Source organism: Malus domestica, chromosome 11 (genome assembly GCF_042453785.1).
Source record: "Malus domestica chromosome 11, GDT2T_hap1".
NCBI lineage: Eukaryota > Viridiplantae > Streptophyta > Magnoliopsida > Rosales > Rosaceae > Malus > Malus domestica.
In genome coordinates this window covers 7,838,282-7,864,206 of record NC_091671.1, presented here as the reverse complement: position 1 = coordinate 7,864,206, position 25,925 = coordinate 7,838,282, and the positions used below count along the sequence as shown (strand labels likewise).

The following is a 25,925-nucleotide window of genomic DNA, read 5'->3' as shown; positions in this document are numbered from 1 at the left end:
TCTGGTCCTATAAAAACACGCATTGTGTCGAAAATGATGAACCCAGAAATGATTCTTTAGATCAAAACCTTGAGAAGATTATGTCATCAGTAATTATATTTAGAAAGCTGTTTTCAATTACCAAATTAAAATTCCCTCACATTTTTACATACCTACAATAATTGAATGTAGCTCTCCATCCAATTTCTTTGGCTTGCATGTCATATTGAAGAAATTTTTCCTTATGCCCGTAACACAAGTGGTACACCACGTGTTATTATGTAAGTGATGGGAAACTTTATTTTTTAACACAAGAATCTCACCACTTGTATAGAGACACATGGTGTACCACTCAAGCATATTGAAAAATCTCTTGTCATCTTGACTACTACTGGCAAACAACACCACAAAAATAAAACTGAGAAATGTAATTCAACTTGAAGTCTTTCTCTTATTCTAAGCAATAAAAAAAAAGAAAAAAAAAAGTCTCTTATTGATAGTTGACAACGAGGAGGAAAAAGAGTGGAGGGGGGAGGGGGGAGGGGGGAGGGGGGAGGGGGAGGGGGATGGGGTGGGGTTATGAGCGCACATCGCATGTGGTGTTTTTTATGGTTTTTTTTATTTTTTTATTCTTTTGTCCTTATCAGTAAATAAAGTTAGTAGATGATTTTTTATTAAAATGCAAAGATTTGAAGTCTTTTTTCATTAGTTTTCCCTTATTTCTATTGCAATTTCTTTCATAGTCGGCGCTACTTGTATTCAAAGAGTATTCTCTTATGACTTTTGGTGATGATTTTGTTCACAAAATCTTCCCTATGGCAAGTTATGAAGAGATTAAATTTCTAGTTAATGGGCTTGATGTTCTTTTGGCTTTGTTTTGTGCGTTACTTTGTTACTTCTTGTGCTTCTCACCAAGACTAAATTGGCCAAGTTAACCTTACGTTTTTGCTTTTGAATCTTTTTGGTTTGAGGATCTCTCTTATTTAATCTAGGATGTTATCTTTCCAGTTCGTTCTATTTTTTTTATAAGAAACGATATTATCTATAGTATAAGGGTGGAAGAGTGGGTTAAGCCTCACAATAAGCTAACTATAATGTGGTAAAAAAAGAAAAGAAAAGCTAGCAATGATGTGGTTTAAATTCGCCTTTAATAAGAATTGAACCTAAGATTTCTCAAGTGAAGAGGAATACTATTAGACCGTAGTACTAAGTAGCAATTTGTTCTATTCTTAACATTTTAATAAAACCATTATCCCTTGTTCACAAAAAAAAGAATATTTTCTACATTATTTAGAATATAATATCGCCATCACTAATAAATGTAATTTCTTAGTAAAAATTAATTTTGAATTTATGGTGCATTTCAAAATTTTATTTTATTTTTATCACAAACAATAGCATTTGAACTCAAAATTTAATAAATTGAAGAAAAAAATGTCATATTTATTAGGACAATCTTCCCTATCATCTAATTGATTCCTTTTGTTGCGCAGATGAAGCTGGTTCGATCCCATTGTCGAATAACATATACTTAGAAAATGCTGGTCACTTTCCGAAGTGTTGTAGCTTTACACGTAAACTTCACGTGGCACTGTCTGTTAAGAGGACAATTGGCTGCTGCAAATTACAATCATGATGATTTGTAATTTTGTACTATAAAGATCAGTATGCGTATTGCGTCACATGCCACTTTCCCATTTGAAAGCTAAAGCAGCCGCGAGAATATCTTTTACTCAAAGTTGGATATTTATGTAAGACTTTGCAATAGTATGTATGCTAGGTTTTGCTAGATTGCATGCCATCATTAACTACGGGTTTGTGCCAACAGTCTAATTCCGATCGATTTCACCCAAAGATTACACAACTGATTTTGATGACGAGTATACCGTGTTCATGACGGTTTATATCAATGATTAAATTTCACGTTGAAGAAAATTTATGAAATACTATATTATTAACATATGACGTTAAATTGAGAGTGTATTCACGTTATATAAATTTCTCTCTCGGCTTATAGAATCTCACACTATGAGTGCATATATAGGTTTAGTTTGAATTATAACTCGTAAAAAAATTAAACCTAATAAAACCTAACAATCAAATAAACTATTTAGAGACTTTCCAAAACTAACAATCATGTGAAATGAAACACACAAATTTTATATTTGAAACCAACAACAAGCCAGTCAAATAATTTCTTATTAGAGAAATACTAGGTACCTTCTCAACTCGTCTTTTTCACTCAATGATGCCATGGGGATCATCATTACTCCTAAATCTATATAATTGTGTTTAACATGACAAACTATATTTATAGATCATATCTCATACTAATTAAATTACAAGCTATATTTGTAGAGACCTAAATCTTAAAATTGTTATACATCAAATACCAAATTTACCCAAAAAATAAATAAACCTAAAATACTAATATTTTCAAAAAGTATTACCGCCGTCGGCATCCTTTTATTTTCTTAATCTCAAATATATCATACCAACATTCAACATCAATCAAAGTGTAACAAACAAACAATCATAGCAGATGCCGCTTTATTGTAGTGGCAAAAGCAATTATGCTTATAAATTCTGGTGTAGGTTCGATTCCCAATGATTTTTCTCTCCCGTAACAATTAACAATTTAACCCACTAACAGTATAATTTATAAAATAAAAAACAAACAAACAATCAGATAATCTTAGCATAAAAAGAACACAGAAATGATATTTTATGTTGATATCAATGCATTTCGATGTGATATAAATATAAATGGTGATCACTAACAAGAAAATTTTAAGTGGATAAAATATTGACATACTTGGCTTGGCTTTCACAAAATTGTGACAGACCTTCTCGTCAAAAAAGTTTATGGCCAATTCATACAACTTGTGTTTATGACTATAACTGTTTATATTATTAAACATTTTGTAAAGATTATCTTTATAAAAAAATTCAATTAAAATTAAGGTTGTTTAGTCAATCAAATATAATAAATAGATAGACATTTCATAATACTTGACGAACTCTGACAAACTATTTTTATACAGTTCAATGACTACAAAATCTAATATTTCATTGGTTTTGCCAAAATGATCTTTATATATTGATTTACAGTTCGACCATAAACTGTTTTTGTCTAAGAATCTCCCCACAATTTTTTAGAGCCAATACTGTGGATGCAAATTTTAGCCATCTTCTCATTTGATGAAAATGCACCTGCAAAATAATAACACCTAAGATTAAAGACAAAAGCCTCATGCACCCACAATGAATTTGGGGGGGGGGGGCGCTTTGGTTGAGGAATCTCCGTTGCCAAAGTTAGAATTCTGAAAAAGAATGTGTTTATGAGTTTGTGGGTAGCAAATGACTTAGCTTTTTAGTAGGATTATAGGGCTATTTATAGAGGAGTGGTCAACCCTATTTGGAGAGGAGTGACTGGCCCTATTTGGAGAGGAGTGGCCAGCCCTATTTGGAGAGTAGTGACTAGCCATATATGGTGTGATTGGGTGAATAGTTGCAAGATATTATGTGAAATAACTTGCAATTAACATAGCAATTAATCCTAAATTAAATAGGAAATTTGGGAGTTACCTTTTGAATAAGGATTTGATGAGGAAAGGGATTTTTACTACTACAATACAAGCTATCACCGGCGGAGCTAAATCCGACAAGAAACCCAATTTCTGTTGGAATTTAAGCACAAATCCGACATTAAACAATGTAATGTCGGATTGGCATAGCGACACTAATGCTAGCGTCACTAAAGGCTATCAGTGTCACTTTGTGCGCTTAATCCGACACTACACAACGTCGGTTTAAAGCGACACTGACTCTAACGTCGGTTTAAAGCGACGTAAACTAATAAAATAAACTATATAATATAGAAACTAGTGTCGGTTTATAGCGACGTAAGCTAATAAAATAAACTATATAATATAGAACCGTGTGTCGGTTCAGATAACATTTAAATAAATAAAATATTCAAATACAACTTCGATAGAAACAAAATAGAAAAATCCAAATATCAAAGTAAAAATCCTCCTAATGTAAAAATATCAAAGTAATCAAAAAACAAAAAAATCCAAATACAACTTCGATGGAAACAAAACAGATCAAAATTGGATTGAAAATAGATTCATGTTCCATTAAAATCCAAACTAAAAACGTTAAATTCCTGCACTTCGTCACCTAAATCTATCCAACCACCACCACACCAACCAACCAATTTACATAAATCCTCAATCTGAAACCCTAACAAACTAACCCCCGAACCCGTATAGAGTCCTGCCCTGCCTATTGAGCGCATAGACGACGTTCATCGCCGTCACTGTCTTCCTCCTGGCATGCTCGGTGTAAGTCACGGCGTCATTGATCACATTCTCCAAGAAGATTGATCCGCTTAACGCCGCCACGGTGAGCCAGACGGCGGATGGTGGGCTTTGTGATGCCCTGGATGTTGTCCCTCAGCACCTTTCTGTGCCTCTTGGCTCCTCCCTTGCCCAACCCATTGCCTCCCTTGCCGCGTCCAGTCATTGCTGCGGAAATGAAATTAGGGTTTGATTTGGGATCAGATATTTGAATTGAGAGAGCAAGTTACAGTGTCGGAGAGGTCAGGTGGAGGGGGTTTATATAGAGAGGTTTGGGAGCTTTGATACGTGGGTTGTGTTTCTTTACGTGAGATTTGGGGGGAACACGAGGACCGTGGATTGGGCGCAATCGACGGTTAAGGGTTGCAATCCGTGCCGTGGGTTTGGGTGATGGGTTTCTTTAAAATATTTTAAAAAATAATTTGTGTCGCTTTATAAAACCGACGCAAGTTTTAAAATATGTAAAAACCATAATTTGTGTCGCTTTAAAGCGACACCCATACTTTATGTCGCTTAAAAGCGACACTGTTTTTCTTAAAATATTTAAAAAAATAATTTGTGTCTCTTTATAGAACCGACGCAAGCTTTAAAATATTTAAAAACAATAATTTGTGTCGCTTTAAAGCGACACCCATACTTTATGTCGCTTAAAAGCGACACTGTTTTTCTTAAAGCGACGCCTGTATTTAAAAATTATTAAAATATATGTGCTTAAACTGACGTAGGAATTTTATGACGCTTAAAAGCGACAGTAAATCCGACGTTATGTTCAGTTAGTGTCGCAACTGTCTTATGCACCACTATATTATATTAAACCGACACCACGTACTGACACTATAAGGCCCTTTTGTAGTAGTAATTAATATCATTTTGATCACCTTTGACTCTTCCTTGATTGAACCGTTATTGTCTGTTGCACGTGTGTGGGAATCCTGATGTGTCTTGAGGGTAATTTTATCATTTTTACCCAAAAGTTCACGTGTGACCTCCATAATTTTCTTGATTATTTTTAGCTCTACAAATACATTTCCGAAAAGTAAAGCTAATATAGGCATCTTGGTTAAGCTAGTTCCCAAATAGGCCATAACAATCCGAGCGAAACTAATTGTGGTTAATAAGTTTGGTTAGGTTCAAGTTTACAATTTCTTAGTTGCACATATGAGTAATGTTAAGGAGATCACATTCAGTGAGTCATATTTGTACCTCATTTTAATAGAGGTAGGGGTCACCAATACAAATAGGCCACACTTGTATTAGAGAAGTGTTACTAATGTGGTCTTCCTACCATTTTCCTAAACGATTATAGCAACTCCACCAGCGAAGAATTGCCCTTTCAATTGGGTTTAATTGCCCCCCAACCCATTAAAAATTGCTCCAGCGGTTGCAAAACCAGTGGCAATTGATGCAAGGGCAGGCAGCATGGCAGATGCCCTGCCAATTGTTGCAAGGGGTAGGCACCATTTCTTTGCACCAGCAGACAACCGTGAGTCCAACCCACATGATGACCAAATGAGGCCAAACAACTATTTCAAGATGAAATGGAACCGTTGGAAGAAGTGATGAATAGCACATGAGAATAAGGTTTTGCTTGGAAGATGAGGAAGTTCCATACACTTCAAGGGAAGACGGACCAAGCCACACTGATTGTATCCCCTAGTTTAAAATTAATTATGTTTGCTGTAATGTGATAACTTTCAGTTGTATTTGAAATAATTTATTGGAATTAGACTTTAATTATGTTTGTTATAAACCCCACATTCATTACAAATTAAAAAAAAAATATATATATATATATATATATATATTTTTTTTTGTGAATAGTAATCGCCCTTGCGATTGTCCTTCTTCCACCCAAACTGGTGGAATTGCACAAAACCACTTACTGTTTAGAGTTAAAAGCAAGGGCAACTTTATTGCCCTCGCGCTCCAATTGTCATTGCCCTCCACCAACTGGTAGAGATGCTCTTATGCAAGACTTTAATTTCCCCATTTTGAATTTACTCATGCAACACACTTAACATACTCCTTAAGAGCAACTCCACCGTTGCTTATTGCCCTGGGGATAGGCAACTCAATCCACTCTCCACATTTCCCAAAACACTCCAGCCCACTCGGGCAATTGGGTTCAAGGTGAGCCCGGTGGAGAAGTTAGGCAATAATTGCCTGGCTTAGCAGCCTGCTTATGTAACATCTTACATCGCTCAGGAGAGTGGATCATGTAGGCCTTATATGTATATTCCCATCTCTACCTAGCACGAGGCCTTTTGGGAGCTAACTAGCTTCGAGTTCCGTTGGAACTCCAAAGTTCAGCGAGTTCGCGCGAGAGCAATCTCTCATGATGGGTGACCCACTGGGAAGTTCTTGTATGAGTTCCTAGAAACAAAACCGTGAGGCCGTGGTTGGGGCCCAAAGCGGACAATATTGTGCTATGGTAGAGTCGAGCCCGGGATGTGGTGGGGGCCCGGGCTAGGATGCTACAGCTTATGTGACGCAAGGCTGACGCCAGCCACAATTTAAATTATTAAAAAATTATAAAAAAACTAATTAAAAATATAAAAGGGAATTGTTATTAGCACTCCAAAAATCTTATTCTACACTCCAAACTTTCTATATTTAGAAAGAAAAATACACTTGTGAGGAGTGTAGAATGAGATTTTTGAAGTGCCAATAACACTTCCCATATAAAAATTATAAATTTTTTTCTATAAATGCCTAACAATGTTCTTCCACTTTACACTACATTTCAATATTTTTAAATAGTTTCAACCAATCTTTATTATTATTATCTGAAATTAAAAATAAAGTTATCTTTTATTATTTTATAAAATAAAAAAATACTAATATTTTAATACAAATTGCTTGAGCTATTCAGTTTAGGGTGGATATGCAATTTGGCAATTACTGTTCATTTAAGGAGATTGAGTTGCCTATTGCCAATAGGGGCTTTACTATATTGAAAGTGCTTTAAAGATTTTATTTTTGCGGTTCTTAAAATGATGGCATCACTAATATACCGGATTGTGATCACTTAACTTCTTGAGCCAGAAGGTCTTCCTAGTTATGTAAGGTCTTCCTAGTTATGTCCTAAATTATATAGGTGGCGCTTGTGGTATAACATGAAAGGTTGGAAAGTTTATGCGAGCTGGGGTCATGCATGTCCACCTCGTCCCACATGAAGGGTAAAAAGAGGCTAGCTACGTTTCACAGCATTTTTGTTTGGGGTGACTTTCAAATCGACCACGAAGCTTAAAAGTTCTCACATTGTCCCTAAAGATTTTAAGATTGTATCAATATACACATTTATTTGAATAAGACTCTTTAATTTTGGAGACATGTAAGTCACAATTGCACCACATCAACTAAAAAACTCATTAGCTTAATGAATATTTAAATGTTCAAATATCCAAAAAGTGTAAATTAATACAATTTCAAAACCTTAGGGTCAATGTGAAAAAATTAAGACCTTACAGCCTATTTTAAAAATCACCCCAGTAAAAGCCTAAGGACCTGGCTTTGTATAAATAGTATTGCTAGTCACCAGCCTAACTCCAGCCTTGGAACAAAAAAAGTTCAAAAGTATGAGTGAGCTAGATTAGGTCTAGCTTTTGTGTTCTTCTATCAGGATTTTCCAAACTGTTTTTTAAATTAGGATTCATCTCTTTTTTAACCATAGACATATTAGCTCTCCCATTAGTCGTTCTTATTGTCCTTGTCTCTCTTAAATCAGGTGGATGGATCTTAAATAGCTTGTGTACTCCCATACTGATCCATACGACAGGATATATGGATTCTTTTTCGCTTGTTCTCCAACTTTATGGGTCCAGTCCTCCATGGGTTAATTGTCTTCTTTTTAGGGTTAGGGTTTCTGCTTCTACAATCTGCATAATTTGCATGAGGAATCTCAAGACCATCAGTCAGAGTAAGTCAGTATTCGCGGGTGCAGCATCATCAAGATTCACATACAGGCAAGGGGGCTACCTTTATCGATCGAGTAAATTGTTACCGCACCAATAAGAATATTTCCTTCAACTTCCTTTTGTACTTGAAAGGTAGTTCCTTCGAAGTGGGAATCTTGATGATGCTGCATCAGCTGGTACATGACTATTTGGAATCTGCGTCGATGATCCCTGTGAAGAAGGTGAGAGAGCAATTTTTGAGGTGCCAGACAATTGATTTTTGGGGTTATTTTAGTTTTAAATCCTTTGAAGATTATTAGGTACTAGTATTAATCATGTCTTTATCTTCTACCATATGTTGTTTGCTTATCAGAATTAAGTTGACTAATGGATGAAACGTCACCGTAGGTGTATCCGGCAATTAATTTTTTCAATTTTGACCATCGATCGTAGATTAGCGGTGGTTAGATGTGTGAATCCATTCACAACGTGGAAATATAAACTTGATTCTGACGATAAGTCTGGCAAATGAAAATTAATTCAAATTCGGATTTTATATTATTTAATTAGCTCTTTACTAAGTTCTGCACTTCTGCTAGTGCTGCCTTTGATTCAAACGGACAGGTGTAAATATGAGATGATATGATCCAAAGCACCATCTTAATTTGCTCAATATTTTTGTTGTGTTATTGGTTTTCTAGGCATTTTTACACCACGAGAACATCAGAGCACCTGATGGATCTTCTGATTGGCCACCAGCAATGCACGAGGGCAGGGTAATACTTTAATCATGATTAGTAATGCTTCATATAATTTGTTGAATCTTTTCTGTTGCAGTCAGTAAAATTAATCTGTTGATCAACGTTTTACCTCAATACACCTCAACGGGTTTTAATTGTGTAAAAATCTTACTTAACCAACCCAGGTTATTACTTTTTAATCCTTATTTTTGTTGGAGGTGTATCACTTTGTTGTTATCACAATATTCTTCTGAAGTTTAGGAATTGGAGCTCTGATGTTTGTTTGATTCTCTTTGCTGAAAGACTAATGATGGGTTAGGTACGCAAGAATATTAATGTCAGGAATCTGATGTTTTATGGTTTACATCTGAAATCAGCTTTTAGTTTATACATGTCCTATGCCAATTCATGACATATGAAATACCTTTTGGCTTTGCTTGGTAAAGAGGATTAGCTTATGTAGTCCCATTCACTATATTGAAGACATTAAAAAAAAAAAGATGATAAATTTCTTATTTTGTCTAAGTTGAAGTTTACTTTTTTAAGTGAAAATATCCCTACTAATCACCACAAAAATGCTAGGATTAAAAAAGACAATTATTATTCATTAGTAACCTTCAACTTGGACAAAATAAGAAATTTGTCATTCATTTCTTCTTTTAAAATACCTTTAGTATAGTAAATAGTCATATACAAACCAATCCTCTATGTCAGACAAGACCTTTGTGCAATAAATAAACAAAAATATATATGAAGTATATTGATTCTGTGAGACTGTGATTATCATAAAGTAATGTGGTGGATGGTGAGTGAATAACCAAATTTATTAATTTCTCATCAGTTGAATGGAAAGTAGATTAACTTTTGTCTCTTATTTGAAGGCATGACTTGTGCAGTTTGATCAAGTTTTCGCAATTCAGGGTACCGTTTAGTGTGGAAAGTCTTTGCAATTGATCAAGTATATATAATCACGATCCTGATAAATCCCCTCTCAACAAAGTCAAGCTTTCACCCAGTAAAGGCTCAAGACCAGTGTCTGACAAAAGTTGGTAACCCTAATTTATCGAAGATCTAGATCCATTAATTCTGCATGAAAACTTGACTCTGCCTTTATTAGGTGATGTTTGTTTCCCACAAATCAGATGAGAGAGGACTAATTATTATTATCTTACATTATCAGTGCAGAGTAGATAAACCAAAATTTAGATTGGTATTGAAGGTTGATGGGAGAGAGTACAAGAAATAAACAAGAGTGAATGAAAGCAAAATGTTCAGAGAGAAAATAACTTATAGTAATTCTTTATATTTGGTTTTTAGTTTTTATTTTGTGTACTTTTCTTATTAAATTTCTTCTACATCTCTCCCACCAACCTTCCTCCATTAGAGCAAGTCCAGCCTTGCATGTAGGCCGGGGGACAGGGGAGAAGAAAGGGCCCGAGGGCCTGTCAATCAGCTCCAGCCATGAAGAGCCCGAGCTCGTGGAGAAGGCCCAAGCAAGAGGCCTGTCAATTTGTGACAGCCCGGTAGCCCGAGCTCCCAGCCCTTTTTTTATTTTTTTCTATCAGGCGCGTGCACCCCACTCGCGATTGGGGGCGCGTCGCCCGACACCTTTTCAGAAAAATCAGGCGCCTTTTGCAGTGTCTCAGTTACTGTTGGGAAGCCACGTGGCTTCCCACGGTTCGTTCGATCTCAACAGCTCCTTCATTTGGTCCGTTGGATTTCAACGGTAAAAATAAAAAATCTTATTTAATATCAACCGTTCGATCTGAGATCAACGGTCGATATTAATATGCTTTATAAATATAGAAAAAATAGTTTTAAAATTAAGAAAAGTTACCGTTGTGACACGTGGCACAATCTGGAGTGTTGGAATTCAAATTTTTTTAAATCCAACGGCAGAAATTAATTATTTGAAAAAAAAAAATTTTAAATGGAAAAAATTGTAAAAAATCTGAAAAAAAATTTGTAAATTTTTTTTTTTACTTTTCTATAAATACCACTTCTCCTCCATCTACCTTACACCACAATTTCATATTTTCTCAACCACTTTCAATCAAATTCCTATCTTTCTCTCAAAGTTTCAATTCAATTTTTTTCCACAAAATGACTACTGATGCAGGTACGAATTGGTCGCTTCTTGAAGATGTTGCGTTGTGCACTAGCTGGGTTGAAGTTACTCATAATTCCCTTACGGGTAATGAGATGCAGTTGCGATAAATGTGGAGTTTAATTCATAGCAAAGTTCTTGAGCAAATGAGTGGGAAAAGAACCAAAGAATCGATGTCCAATCGTTGGAAAATACTTAGCCATTCCTTTAGTACGTGGAGACATGCCTTGACACAAGCTAGTAGTAATGTTCGAAGTGGGGCAAATTATACGGATAAGGTAAGATTATTTGTTTGTATTATTTATTTGTTACCTAATTTCATTATTATTATTATTTGTTTGCATTATTTATTTGTGACCTAATTTCATTATTATTATTTGTTTGTATTATTTATTTGTTACCTAATAATTTCATTATTATTTTTATTTGTATTATTTTATTTGTTACCTAATTTCATTATTATTATTATTTGTTTGCATTATTTATTTGTGACCTAATTTCATTATTATTATTTGTTTGCATTATTTATTTGTGACCTAATTTCATTATTATTATTTGTTTGTATTATTTATTTGTGACCTAATTTCATTATTATTATTTGTTTGTATTATTTATTTGTTACCTAATAATTTCATTATTATTATTTGTTTGTATTATTTATTTGTTACCTAATAATTTCAATATTATTATTTGTAGCAACTTCAAGCACAAGCATGGTATGGTGCCAAAATCAAATCAAGAAACAAATCATTCACCCGGTGGGAATGTTGGAATATTGTTAAAGATTGTCCTAAATTCAAAGTTGTACTTGTTGGTCCAGAAGTATGCATGAACAACATCCCTCTACACAACACCTTTGTACACAACACCCTTCCACACTCTACACACAATCATGGCTCCCATGTTGATGAAGAAGATGGAGAAGAAGTGCCTGAAACGCCCATTCCTGAACAAGCGTCGGGGTCGACCCGTTATCCAATTAGGCCTCTAGGTAAGAAGGCTTCAAAGAGGAAAGGGAGTGCTTCCAAAAATGATTATGGAAAGTACATGCAAGAACTTGCTCATCAAGGTGAATTGACGTTGGCGCGGGAATTGGCGAAATATGAGGCTGACAAGGCTAGAGATGAGGTAAAAGCTGCAGCTATTCAACAAGCATTTCAAGCTGAACAGAGAGAAAAAGAGCTACTTAGGCAAGAAATGGAGTTTCTTAGAGAAGAAAGAATTGCACAACGAGATCGTGACATTATGAACACGCGTTTAGAAGGGATGTCTCCAAATTCTAAATATTTTTGGTAGTCGGAGAAAGCGGATGTGGTGCAAAGGAGGCGTGCAAGAGAAGCGAGATCAAGACAAGATGGTCCTAGCACAACAAGACAAGATGATCCTAACACCACAGATTGGTTAAGTGGTGAGGAATAGGGTACTTTTGTAATCGGAGCCCATAGTTTTCCAATCACTGTGGGTTGTAATTTATTATTTATGTTGTTTCCATTTTATTGAAGTTAGTACTTTATTTAAAGTGAGAGTACATGTATTTAATTTTGTAATATATTTATCCTAATAATAGAATCTTTGTTCATCAAATTGTTCACGTATAATGAAATTATAAAACACACCAAATAAAACTAAAAAACTCACCAATTGGAATTACATAAACACACCAAATAAAATTACATAAACATACCAAATAAAATTACATAAACATACGAAATAATAAAAAACTCACTACAAAAAACACACCAAATAAAAATACATAAACATACCAAATAATTCACACCAAATAAAATTACATAAACATACGAAATAATAAAAAACTCACTACAAAAAACACACCAAATAAAATTACATAAACATACCAAATAAAATTACATAAACGTACGAAATAATAAAAAACTCACTACAAAAAACACACCAAATAAAAATACATAAACATACCAAATAATTCACACCAAATAAAATTACATAAACATACGAAATAATAAAAAACTCACTACAAAAAACACACCAAATAAAAATACATAAACATACCAAATAATTCACACCAAATAAAATTACATAAACATACGAAATAATAAAAAACTCACTACAAAAAACACACCAAATAAAATTACATAAACACACCAAATACAAACAAACATACTAAATAAACTTAAGTATCTTCAGCTTGTTTCAATGCCCACTGGTGCTCTATCAAGTCAATTTGCCGATCATTGTGCATAGACGACCTTTGAAGTGCAGTATATCGTTGAATGACCCTTTCATTGTAACGTCCATCCCTTTCTAATGGCTCATGTTGCACGGGTTCTTCGGTGGCATCATGTGCACAATATATCCGTGTTCTTGAATTGTTCATCGTGTCTGGCTCTGGCTCATATTCATCAACAGCATCATAATCGAACTCATCTTCCACAATCATGTTGTGAAGAATGACGCACGTCATCATGATGGATCGAAGTGACTCTACATCGAACATTCTGGCAGCACCCCTGACGATCGCCCAACGAGCTTGAAAAATACCAAAACAACGCTCCACATCCTTCCTGCACCCCTCTTGACAGCTTGCAAAGTGTTTTTCCTTTGCACTTCGCGGACGTGACACTGTTTTGACAAATGTTTCCCACCATGGGTAAATGCCGTCAGCTAGGTAGTATGCCCCATCGTACCTACGTCTGTTGACGACGTACGTGACTTTTGTTGCCTTTCCTTGCAGGACGTCGTTGAACACTGGGGATTAGGCAAGGACGTTGAGATCATTTTGAGCCCCCGGAACCCCGAAAAAGGCGTGCCATATCCATGTATCAAAAGATGCCACTGCCTCCAAAATGATAAATTTTGATCCTTTTATGTCCCCATATGCGCCTTGCCATGCACTTGGACAGTTTTTCCACGTCCAGTGCATACAATCGATGCTTCCTATCATCCCAGGAAAACCTCGCATCTCGCCCTTCTTCAGAAGCCTTTGCAAGTCCCTGTGAGTAGGTTTTCGGAGGTACTTTGCGGTGTACAAAGATTCGACTGCTCCGCAAAACCTCATCAGGGCCTCAAGAATGGTTGATTTCCCCATCCTCGTTATCTCATCCACTTGGTCTGTAGATGCTCCATACGCAAGCATCCGCAATGCAGCAGTGATTTTTTGCTCAGGCAGGAGACCCATAACACCACAAGCATCCTTCTTTTGCACAAAGTAAGAATCATGGTTGCAAACATCAGTCATGATTCTGTTGAACAAATGTCGTTCCATTCTAAAACGACGTCTGAAGTACGTATAAGGAAATGCACTGTTATGGACAAAGTAATCATCCAACAACTCTTCACCCCGTCGTTGCCTGCTTCTATCAAGGTTTCTTGAACGGTTGGGCCTGCATATCTAAGCAACAGTCTGGATGAGTCGACGGGAATGTAAGGCTCTGGCCATTCTTGTTTCGTCATCTCTCCTTCTACGCTCCTCATCCTCTTTCATCTCATTTTCGGCTATCTGAAGGTTGAACAATCCTGCAGATTGGTTAAACAATTCTTCCTCTTGCTGATCGATTTCCCACATCATCCTTGATGAAGAAGAAAACATTGTAATGATGGATGGTGAAGAAGAAGCAGAAACTATGAATAATGAGATAGAGATGTTGAGAAAATTGGTGTGAGATTTGTGAGGATGGATGGTGGATTATATGGACGATTCAGAAAGGATTGGATTGTAGATAAGGCCACGTGGCATGCCGTCATTCGTTAAAAATCTGATCGAAATCTATCCTCAAAGATTCTGAAAAGATAATGACACGTGGCACGATCGTATTGGATAAAAATCTTATCGAAATCGATCTCCAATAATTATCTTTTCGAATAATGACACGTGGCGCAATTTTGAACGAGTTAAAATCTGATCGAAATCTATTGTCAAAGATTCTCAAAAGATAACGACACGTGGCACGATGACATTGGATAAAAATCTTATCGAAATCCATCACTAAATAATTGTTTTTTTTTAAAATGACACGTGGCGCAACGAGAACGATTTAAAAAATCTTATCCGAAATTACGAATAATTTTATTTTGTATTATTTAAACAAACAAAAAAAAACTAATATTTTATTGCTTATTGCCAGTGGGGAGGGCTCCAAGGATGGAGATGCAAATGACAATTACTGTTCATTAATAGCAGTTACTATTCATTAAAGGCAGTTACTGTTCAAAAGGGTGGATTCAATAGTGGATTGCCAGGGGGCAGGGCTCCATGGGTGGAGTTACTCTTATTTTATATCCTTCATTTCTCCCATCCCATGCACTATTTCTATAAAACAAAAATGAAAGCTAACAACTAAATAAAAACAAAATGATTATCAAACAGGTTCTCAAGTGATCCAATGCCAAATGTTTCCTAAGCACTAATGTTGTTATTTGGTTTTGGTAGGATAATAACTTTTTTGCTGAAGAAATCAAAGTTTGCGATATGCTCAAACAAGACTGCAGGAAGCTATTTGAGCATTCAATATCAAAGCCTGAATGCTTTTCTATAGATAAAGGATGCACAATGGATGATCCCAGATTGGAAAGATACTGTTGGAACTCATTGTTGTCCCACATCAACCAAAGGGTCAAAGGGTCAAAGAGAAAGTAGTTTAAATAAAAATAGCCCTCTCTAACTAACACCGAGACATTTTGTGATAAAACCTCACACATGAGGATTGTATATGTGGTTAAGTGGGAATAGTATCAGTGTTGTTGGAGTGGGCCATCGGACCGTCTACCTTAAAAATTCTACATGGTATCAGAGCCAAGAGGCGGGATCGTACTGTCACGTGATTGGGTGGATCCCCGTTTGGCCTCGTGCGATAGGTGAGTCCCAACATGGCTCCACGTAGGCCAAAGATGCCACGTGATTGGGTGGGTCCCCATTGGCCCCGCGTGATGGGTGAATCCCGACATGGCTCCACGTGGTTGCCGATGTGGATATCCACGTGTGACCCACAAAATGGGATCTCACGTGCGGGGGAGTGTTGGAACTCATTGTTGTCCCACATCAGCCATAGGGTCAAAGAGAAAGTAGTTTAAATAGAAATACCCCCTCTCTAATTAACACCGAGATCTTTTGTGATAAAACCTCATACCTGAAGATTATACAAATAGTTAAATGGGGATAATATTAGTATTACTGGAGTAGGCCCTTGGCCCGTCGACCTGAAAATTTCTACAGATACAATCTTGTCTCCAATTTTACTTGACAAGTTTTTAGTGGACAGTTATAGGTTTATTTTGAACACGAGGTATATATTAATTAGCCGAATAAGGCTGTTAAAATTATGAATAAGTTATAAGAGAGAATTCACGGCCCAATCACTTTCTTTGCAGTAGTCAGAACACGTCTGCAGCTAGCTTCTCAAGTGGTCAATGCTACAAGTATCCTGTTTTATGCTTCTTTTATCTTTTTGCCGCAAAACATTTCTTATTTACACAGTAGTTCAAGTTCAAGTAAGTTGCATATGATTTCAAAAGTTGAGTCTTGAGACGACTTTAAGAAAATCTAGGACTCTGCATTGGGAATAACTTTACAGCAATGCCGATCGATGTTCCAAATTGCTATGAATTGCTTGGTCTGCGTTCTAGAAATAAATAAAATCTTAATTGATAGGACGGCTATTAACAATATCTTCAATTCTTATGTTTTCTTTGTTCATGCATGAATCAATATAGGCTATAACATAATAGATATTTAATAGTTTTTCCGCTCGAATCTTGTTGTTGCCTACCTAAATACTACTTAATATTGAAGCAATGCCGATCGATGTTCCAAATTGCTATGAATTTCTTGTCCATGCATGAATCAATATAGGCTATAAGCATAATAGATATTTAATAGTTTTTCCACTCGAATCTTGTTATTACCTACCTAAATACTACTAAATATTGGAGCTTTAGTTAAGCTTGGATTATATGCTCATACTCATTGGCCTTTCAGAATGAGATAGATGCTCCTAGGTAAACATATCATTAATCTCAAAGTGTAAGCAGGATTCGGAGTCAGACATTTCTATCGAACTGTTTACTAATTATCAGGAATCAGAATTAAAATAAAGTTTATCCCCACTAAAATTGTTTACAATTGCCCATAATCAGAATCAAAATTAGTTTGATTAACAAAATAAACTTGTATAGAATAATTCTATTTTATTTTTATTACCTATTGCCAATAAATATGTAATTATTGTAGATAGAGCTAAATGGTCAAACTAAAACTATTTTACAGAAGAAAAAAAAATTGTGCTATTTTGATCAATGTATTGAATTAATATATTTTTTTTTAATTTTCTCTTTGAAAATTAAACTCCTTAGATCATCTCCAAAGAAGATGTCAAATTTTAATTTAAAAGCCTATGTGGCACATTGATTTTTTTTTTTAAATTTTGTTCACCAACCGATATGTTAAATTTAAACTTGTTTTGGCCTATATTTAATTGACAGGGAAAGGGGGCCGACGACACAGAGAAAATATGGGGAGAGAGATGTGTTTGTAGGGTTGTGTTGATGATGTGTTATTACCCATAAGCAGTGCCTTTATTTATAGTAATAAGAGAGGGAATAAATCCTTCTCCTCCAAGGAATACAAGTCCTAATAGGGAAGAATAACTAGAATCAAATCTAATCTAGGATTTACACAATCATACTTAAATAAGAAGTTTATAACACTCCTCATTGAGTGTGTAAATACTTAAGTAGATTCGGCATCATGTAGAGGTTAAGGAAGTTGACTCATCAGCACTGATTCTGGGAACACGCTATTTTCAAATAAGGTAGGAACTTGCATAAGGAAGTAAGTCTCACAAAAAACCCTATGGCTATGGTAAAAACCCAAGTCGGGACAAAATCCATAGTCTAAGGAAACATGCATGAGTAATGCAAGTCAAATGAAACGTCTACGGGACATCATCAGGGATGTGATCAACCTAAGGTGGGTGCCTCATCAAAACCTCGTTAGGTAGCAAAAACCCAGTGGGAAAAATGCTCATAATCATAAGGAAAAAGAGTACATTAAGATCAAGTAAGTATACTTCAGGATACTCCCCTTGAGTTTGACATAATTCCAGATAGAACTAGCAATGTTACAACTCAAAAAGTTTAAACATTCAATTCCTTGAACAAGCTTCTGAAACGTCATCTTCAGTAGTGATTTGGTGAAGAGGTAGGCCAGATTGTCTTGTGAACAGATTTGCATGACTTCAATCTTCTAATGCTCTTGTTGTTGATGTGAGAAGAAGAAATTTGACGCAATATGCTTGGTGTAGTCTCCTTTGAAGTAACATTTTTGAACTGTTCGATGCATGCTACGTTGTTTTCATAGATCGTCGTTAGGACATCAATAACAAGGTAAAGATTGCAGGAGCTTCGAATATGGCCCACAACTACTCTTAACCAAAAACATTCCCGAGTTGCTTCGTGTAAGGCGAAAATTTCAGTATGGTTAGACGAAGTGGCAACTAAGGTCGGTTTAGTTGACCTCCAAGAGATTGTTATGCCTCTAACGGTATAGACATAACCTGTTTAAGAGCGCACCTTGTGCGGATTAGATAAGTATCATGCGTCGGCATAACCAACAAGGTGAGGATCAACTCGAGATAAAGGGGTGACATCACTCGAGGATCTGTAGGGATAGAAGAAGCCCAGATCTATGGTACTCTTAAGGTAGTGGAAGATATCTTTAACACCAATCCATGTTAGTGCATTACTATATCTTGCCAAAAGATTAACAACGAATGAGATGTCGGGTCTAATGCATTGAGCTAAGTACAATAAAGCGTCTATCGCACTTAGATAAGGAACTTCAGGCTCTAAAATCTCTTCAGCATCCTTATTCAGACGAAATGGATCTCGTTTTGCAACTAGTGATCAAACAACCATAGGAGTACTCGAAGGCTTCACTTTATCCTTGTTAAAGTGGCGCAACATCTTCTAGGTATAGTTCGATTGATGTACTAAGATTTCATCCGAACAGTGCTCTATCTTAAGGCCGAGGCAGTATCGAGTCTTTCCTAGATCTTTCATCTCAAATTCCGACTTCAGATGCGCGGCAGTTCTCGTGAGCTCTTTAGGAATTTCGATAAAATTCATGTCGTCGACATAAACTGCAACTATCACAAAATTGGAATGTGACTTCTTAATGAACACATAAGGGCATGGTTCATTATTCACATATCCCTAACTAGTCAAATACTCACTCAGACGGTTATACCACATTCTTCCGGATTGCTTCAAACCGTAAATTGAACGCCTTAGCCGAATTAAGAGCGTGTTTCGGGGTTTGGAAATATTTAATCCAGTCAATGTAAGTCTTTCGGGAACTTTCATATAAATTTCCGTAGCAAGATCCCTATATAGGTACACAATTACTTCGTCCATTAGCTGCATACTCAGTTTTTCGGAAACTACCAAACTGATAAGGTAGCAAAAATTAATCACATCCATAACGGGTGAATAAGTTTCGTCATAGTCAATCTTGGGGCATTGTGAGAAGTCTTGCGCGACAAACAACAAGACGAGCTTTGTAACGCACAATTTCGTTCTTCTCATTACGCTTCCGAACGAAAATCCATTTGTAGCCAACGGGCTTCACATGTGGAGGAGTAGGAGCTATAGGTCCAAACATCTTACGTTTCACAAGCGAATCAAGTTCGACTTGGATTACTTGTTTCCAGTTTGACCAATTGATTTTACATTGACATTCATCAACGGAACGGAGTTCAATGTCATCACTCAACATGATCTCAGTAGTTACTGCATATGTTAATGTATCGTCGACAATCATCTCATTTCTACACCAAACATCATCCAAGCTAGCATAATGGACCAAAATCTCACGATTCTCGGAAGATGGATTCGTCTCTTCAAGGACACTTCCGTAATCTAGAATTTACTCATGAGTTGGATCGAATGAATAGGCGACAGTCGGATTCATGGTAGGCTCTTCAGGGGCCTATGCCGTGGGTTTCCTTTTCCGAGGATGTAAATCTTTTGAACCAAAAACTCTGCCATGCTTTTGTGTAAGGGCAGATAATTGGCTAGCCACTAATGTACGTGGATCGGCCAAAGTGGCATCCCGGGCCTCCAGGAGGGAAGTTTGTCGTACATTTGGTACATCCATCTTTGCAGGCACATTTGTAGCTAGAATATATGATCTTGTCTAGATCGGTTAAAGCATCTGGCATGCTCTGAGCTATGCTCTGAAGATCTAATATGCGTTGTACTTCAATTTCAGACTGAGCGATACGGGGATCTAAATGAGACAAAGTGGGAGTTGTGCACAATAATTCACGTCGTTTTTTAGGAATATTGACGTTCTTATTTCCCCCTAACGACTGGAAGACTGTCTCATAGAAGTGACAATCTGCGAAACGAGCGTTAAACAGATTGCCTGTCAAAGGTTCTAATTAACGAATAATCAAAGGGGAATCATATCCGACATAGATTCTCATCTTTCATTGAGGCCCTATTTTTATACGTATGGGCGGCAAAAACAGCACATAGACTGCATAACAAAACATGCACAGATGCGATATGTCGAGTTTGTATCCGGTAACCAATTGAATGACGCTATATGGTTGGGTCGCAACAGGCTTTAAGCGGACCAACATGGTTGCGTGCAATATTGCATGGCCCTAAGCAGCGATCGGGAGCTTGGTACGTATGACCAACGATTGAGCAATCATTTGTAAGCGCTTAATGAATGTCTCTGCCAAGCCGTTCTGGGTGTGAACATGGGATACTGGATGTTCAACTTTAACCTCAACCGACATATAATAGTCATCAAAAGTTTTAGATGTGAATTCTCCAGCATTATCCAATCGAATAGATTTGATCGGATAATTAGGGTGGTAAGCCCTGAGTCTAATAATTTGAGTCAACAGTTTAAAGAATGCAGCGTTCCTTGTGGACAACAAGAACACATGTGACCAACGTGTGAAAGCATCAACAAAAACCATAAAATATCTAAATGGTCTGTAGGGAAGGTGAATCGGTCCACAAATATTCCCCTGAATCCTTTGTAGAAAAATAGGCGGATTCGAGCGAATCTTGTCATAAGAAGGCTTAATAATAAGCTTTCCTATTGAGCAGGCTTGACATGTGATTCCTTGAATCAAACTTAAACTTCAGGTTAGTGGATGCCCGTGTGACGGTTTGAGGATACGGCGCATCGCTATTCGTCCAGGGTGTCCTAAACGATCATGCCAAAGTGTAATTTCGTGCACGGTCCGAGAGGTAGGGCCGGCCATATAGTGGCTTTCTATAGGGTGTATGGTCGTAGTATACAGACCACTCGGGATACGCTACATCTTCTCTAGAATACGCTTCTGGCCATATTCATAGGAAGTTATGCACATAAATTTAACTCCATTTTCTACATAGGTTTTAGCATGGTAATTATTATCTTTAATGTCCTTGAAACTCAACAACGTTCTTTCAAAACACAGAGAATAGAATGCCACATCAATAGTCAAAATTGTACCATTAGACAACATTATCATAGTCTTCGATCAGGTTGGATGGGCCTGAGAGGGTTGTCAGACGTGCATTCTTATGTATGAAGTTAGTGAAATAGATGTGTTCACGTAAAACAGTGTGTGTGGTTGCACTATCTGCCAGACAACGAACTTTCCTACTAGTCATACCTAGAAATAAAAATTAATTTGAATTGGTCACATGCATAAAAGTTCTTAAAAACAAATACCCATTCAAAATAATTTAAGTATTCAAGGGTAGTAATTAATTAAAACTTAATATCCAAAAATAAATCACCAACAAATAATCCAAACATAAAGGAAATTGTTCAAAATTAAACCAAAAAGAACAAGGGGGGTTCGGCCACTAGGTGGAATTCGGCCCCATTGTCTAAATTTCAACTAGAAAATAGTTTATGTCTAAGATTCTAATCTTCCATAGGGGTGGTATCCTCCTGAAAGTCAGAAACCTTCATCTTGGTACTCTTCGATTCATCCACTTGCACAAAGTTTGATTCAAACTTCTTACGACGAGAATGATATTCAGCTACAACCTTCTGGGGAGCTCGGCAAACATGGGACCAATGGTCATTTAAACCACAGTGATATCACAAGTCGCATCCATGGTTTCAGGTGCTTTACCCTTTTTCTTGAAGTTTGGGGCCTTGGAAGCGAGGTTAGGTGATAAGAGCATATTTATGCGACTGAGTTAGCTTGTTCTCATGCATTTATGTTGTTATTTCTTAGTTAATTATGTATTTTAAGCTATTTTCGTGTGTTTGTAGGTCCATAGGCCTTATGAAGCAATAAGATGCATTTTGGAGCAGTTTTGGGCTTGGAATGAATAACACATGCATGGAGCAAGGTGGATGGACGAAATTGAAGACTAAAGAGGCTAGGAATGTGTTAAAGAGAAAGAAGAATTAATGTAAAAAGGACAAAGAGCTCAGCCACAAAAGGGTGTCACTCCACCATTCACCTTTCCATCATTGTCGTGCACCACCATTGCACTCCCTTTGGATTCCTATGACGTGCATCATCATCCATGTTCCCTCCATTAACTCATTTGTTGCATCATTCCACCTCCATTTCCTTTCTCTACCATGTGCACAAGCATTCATGTTCCCTAGCTGCAACACCACTCCATTTTACCCTTATGCTTTGCATCATCACTTCACTTTCACCTTTGAATCATTTCAAACACCACTCATTGCACTCAATTGCTACACCATTCCTTGTTCCCTCCATCATTTCAGATTTCATGCATCATTACATTGAATCATTGCACTCAATTGCTACATCATTCCTTGTTCCCTCCATCATTTCAGATTCATGCATCATTACATTGAATCATTGCACTCAATTGCTACACCATTCCTTGTTCCTTCCATCATTTTAGATTTCATGCATCATTGCACTCAATTGCTACACCACTCCATGTTCCCCTCCATTGCCATGCACTTCCTTTATAAGAGGAAGTGTGTGTAACATAAATTTAGTTCATACTTGGTGAGATCATTCACTCCCATTTCAACACAACCTTCATCCAAACACTTCCATTCATCTTCACATCTATTCCTCCATACAAACAAACCTTCAAACACTCACCAACACCTTGTGCCGTAGCAAAGGAATGGAAGGAAAGTGCTTGGACGTGCTTGTTGTCCAACTTGGATCGTTGGAGCGTTTAGGTGTTTTCTTTCTTTTGTTTCTAATGTTTAAATTCATTTCTTTTCGTTTTGTTGTAAATATGAGTGGCTAAACCCCTCTTGGCTAGGGGTGATTTCAAAGCCATGATTATGTGTGCAATATAATTTGATAAATTCCAGTTATGAACTCTTGAATCGTGAATGCAATTGGCTTAACTATTTGATTGATAACTTATTTGTATTTGTTAATTAAGGGTCGACACTTAATTGGCATGCATAAATCCGTTGCTAGAATATAAGGAAGTTTCATATAACCGTTACAAACTTATATTCACATGTAATGGAGGTCGCTTATAAACGATCGCGTTAAGTTTAATTCCTAGCATGAGTGACATGATGTCATAGTTGCAAGTGCTTTGTCAATGCTTAAGATTTTCATTAAACGTAATGATCTTTGATTCTATCTCTATTATGATGTCATGTAGGGAACTTTTAAATAATGTTTTGGGTTGTCGAATGATGTCATCCAATCCAATAAAACAAGGAAAATATGAGAATTAACTAGTGATGTCACAGTTAATTTGGGGCATTGTCGTTCATAATTCAATGAAGTAGTAACTGGAAATCAAGTTATTTGCATACATGTCATGTGTGGAGAAAAAGCCTCTAGCTATCCCATCCATCATCTTATTTCTCAAATTTGTTTTACAATCTGTCTAGTTTTTCATACTTGTTTGTTTGTTTCAACTTCTTCCAAAACTCAATCCCCCTTTACTTTAGTGTGTCTAATTAGTTAGAATCTGTTTTAATTTGTGTTTTTAAATGTTTTGATTCAAGTAAAAGTCAATTTTCGTCCAAAGTCATTTCTAGTGTCTAGTTTAAGTTTATTTAGTTGTTTTAAGCTGTTTTGAGTATTTTAAGTTTGCTTTGAGTCTTGTGAGTCTTGTTAAGTATTTTTAAGTTTAGTTTTATGTTTTTGAGTCAGTTTAGAGGTTATTAGCAAGTCATCATAATCCCCGGTCTAGAACAATCCATACTTATACTTATACTACAGTTGTTAAAAGAGGGTTAAATTTGTGTGTTAAGTTAATTTTTGCATCATTAGGGCGCTTCTAGGCTCGGTTTCCTCCCTTAGATGGGTCTTGGCTCTGTTGACCTTGACAATGTGGCTTCTGGCCACCCCTACCACACCTGTTTTGGCATTTTGGGCGTTTGTTTATGCTATAATGTGCTTCAGGCAGAGCAGTTGCCCCAGTCGGTTGAGCTTGATGATTTCTCATCAACAGCTAATTCTGCTTTTCAGCGAAAAGTAAAACAAAGATCAAATCCAAAAACTTAGTGAACTTCTAAGCCCTGTATTATTGCTACAGGACAATATTAGTAGCAGAGAAGGTTGAATATGTATTCTTTAAGATATCCTCTTCGGTCAAGGTCTTGTTACAGAACTTGAAAAGTGATCGAATTCGACAAACTTCAGAATTATATTCATTCACAACTTAAAGTTTTAGAAATGCAAATGCTACCAATCATGTCTTGCTTCAGGCAAGAAGATGTTCTTTTGGTAATCAAGGCGATCAGCCGAAACGATCCAGAGTGCTCATGGATCTTCCTCAGCAAGGTACTCGGTTTGCAGTGCATCATGAATATGTTTTTGGATGAAGATCATAGGAGTGGCTTTCTCAGCTTCGCCAACCGGGTTGTCCATCTCATCTTCAATGGCGGGATGCAAATTCTTTGCTGTAAGGTGGAGCTTCACATCTTTGACCCACTTAAGGTAGTTTCTTCTAGAGACCTTCAAAGTGGTAAAGTCGGGTTTGTTCAAATTCAACATGTTCCTATCACAAAATAAATGGATAAGATGTGGTTAGTGTAATGGAGAAAAATCAATCCATTCACATAGGAGTAGAACATTCAGGTTCTAATAGACATGTATTGGTTTAAATTTACATGAAAAAGCTTCAAGCTTTCATAGGCGAGTGATGTTTTTAAGGAAAACTTCAGGTTTTCAAACAAGGCATGTTTCTAGAAACTTCGGGTTTCGAAATAATTATGAACTTCAGGTTCATATTTTCCTACAGATAAACGCAAATATATACACAAAAATATGCAACAAGAAAATATGCAAATAGAACTTCAGGTCTAGAATTATAATTAAATTAATTACTTGGACTTCGGGACAAATTTAAAATGTGGGTGAAAAAAAATTATAACACCCAAATTGTCTAAAAAAATAAACAATTAAACTCGGGGTCCAAAAACACGAACCAAAGCCCACGAGTGGGCTGGGAAAAATTAATTCATAAGATCCAAGCCCAAATTTGGGCTGGAATGGGCTGACCAGGCTAAAGGGTTTCAGGCCCAAGGCAGCAAACGGGCTACCAAGGAAAACCGAGCCCAAAATAGGCATAAGCAAAGGCGCTAATCGTGTGCGGTAAAGAGCACGGAAGCACCAGCAAGGCCAGGATCCGGTGTGTCGCAGCGCAAGAAAATCACAATAGCCGCGTGGGCTGGGTTCCACTGTCTCGAGTGGGCTGAGAAAAGAGGGGTTTGCAATGGGTTGCAGCCAATAAACCCTAAAAAAACCAAGTCTAGGTTTTAGATTAGGTCGAGAAGAACCAAAGCCCAAGAGGGTTGGGTATTTGGACCAGAAAAACATCCCAATTGTGTGCTGGGTGTTGTGCTCGCAAGGGAAGAACACCGGACCTGTCA

The 25,925-nt window shown here is 36.7% G+C and overlaps 2 long non-coding RNA genes, 1 other non-coding gene and 1 pseudogene across 3 annotated transcripts; 3 read left to right on the top strand and 1 right to left on the bottom strand.

Annotated features, from left to right (window-relative positions):
• Nucleotides 1-4,235: 4,235 nt before the first annotated feature.
• On the bottom strand, nucleotides 4,236-4,546 carry LOC139189727 (histone H4-like; annotated as a pseudogene).
• Nucleotides 4,547-7,894: 3,348 nt separating this feature from the next.
• LOC139189230 (uncharacterized) lies at nucleotides 7,895-10,024 on the top strand. The gene is made up of 3 exons (XR_011572946.1): nucleotides 7,895-8,481; nucleotides 8,941-9,015; nucleotides 9,861-10,024. It is a non-coding gene; the product is annotated as an uncharacterized lncRNA (long non-coding RNA).
• On the top strand, nucleotides 8,266-8,446 carry MIR172I (microRNA MIR172i). The gene has a single exon (NR_120924.1). It is a non-coding gene; the product is annotated as a microRNA MIR172i (primary transcript).
• A 497-nt stretch (nucleotides 10,025-10,521) lies between the features above and the next one.
• Nucleotides 10,522-12,668, top strand: LOC139189229 (uncharacterized). Its single transcript, XR_011572945.1, has 2 exons — nucleotides 10,522-11,364; nucleotides 11,783-12,668. It is a non-coding gene; the product is annotated as an uncharacterized lncRNA (long non-coding RNA).
• The last annotated feature ends 13,257 nt before the right edge of the window (nucleotides 12,669-25,925 follow it).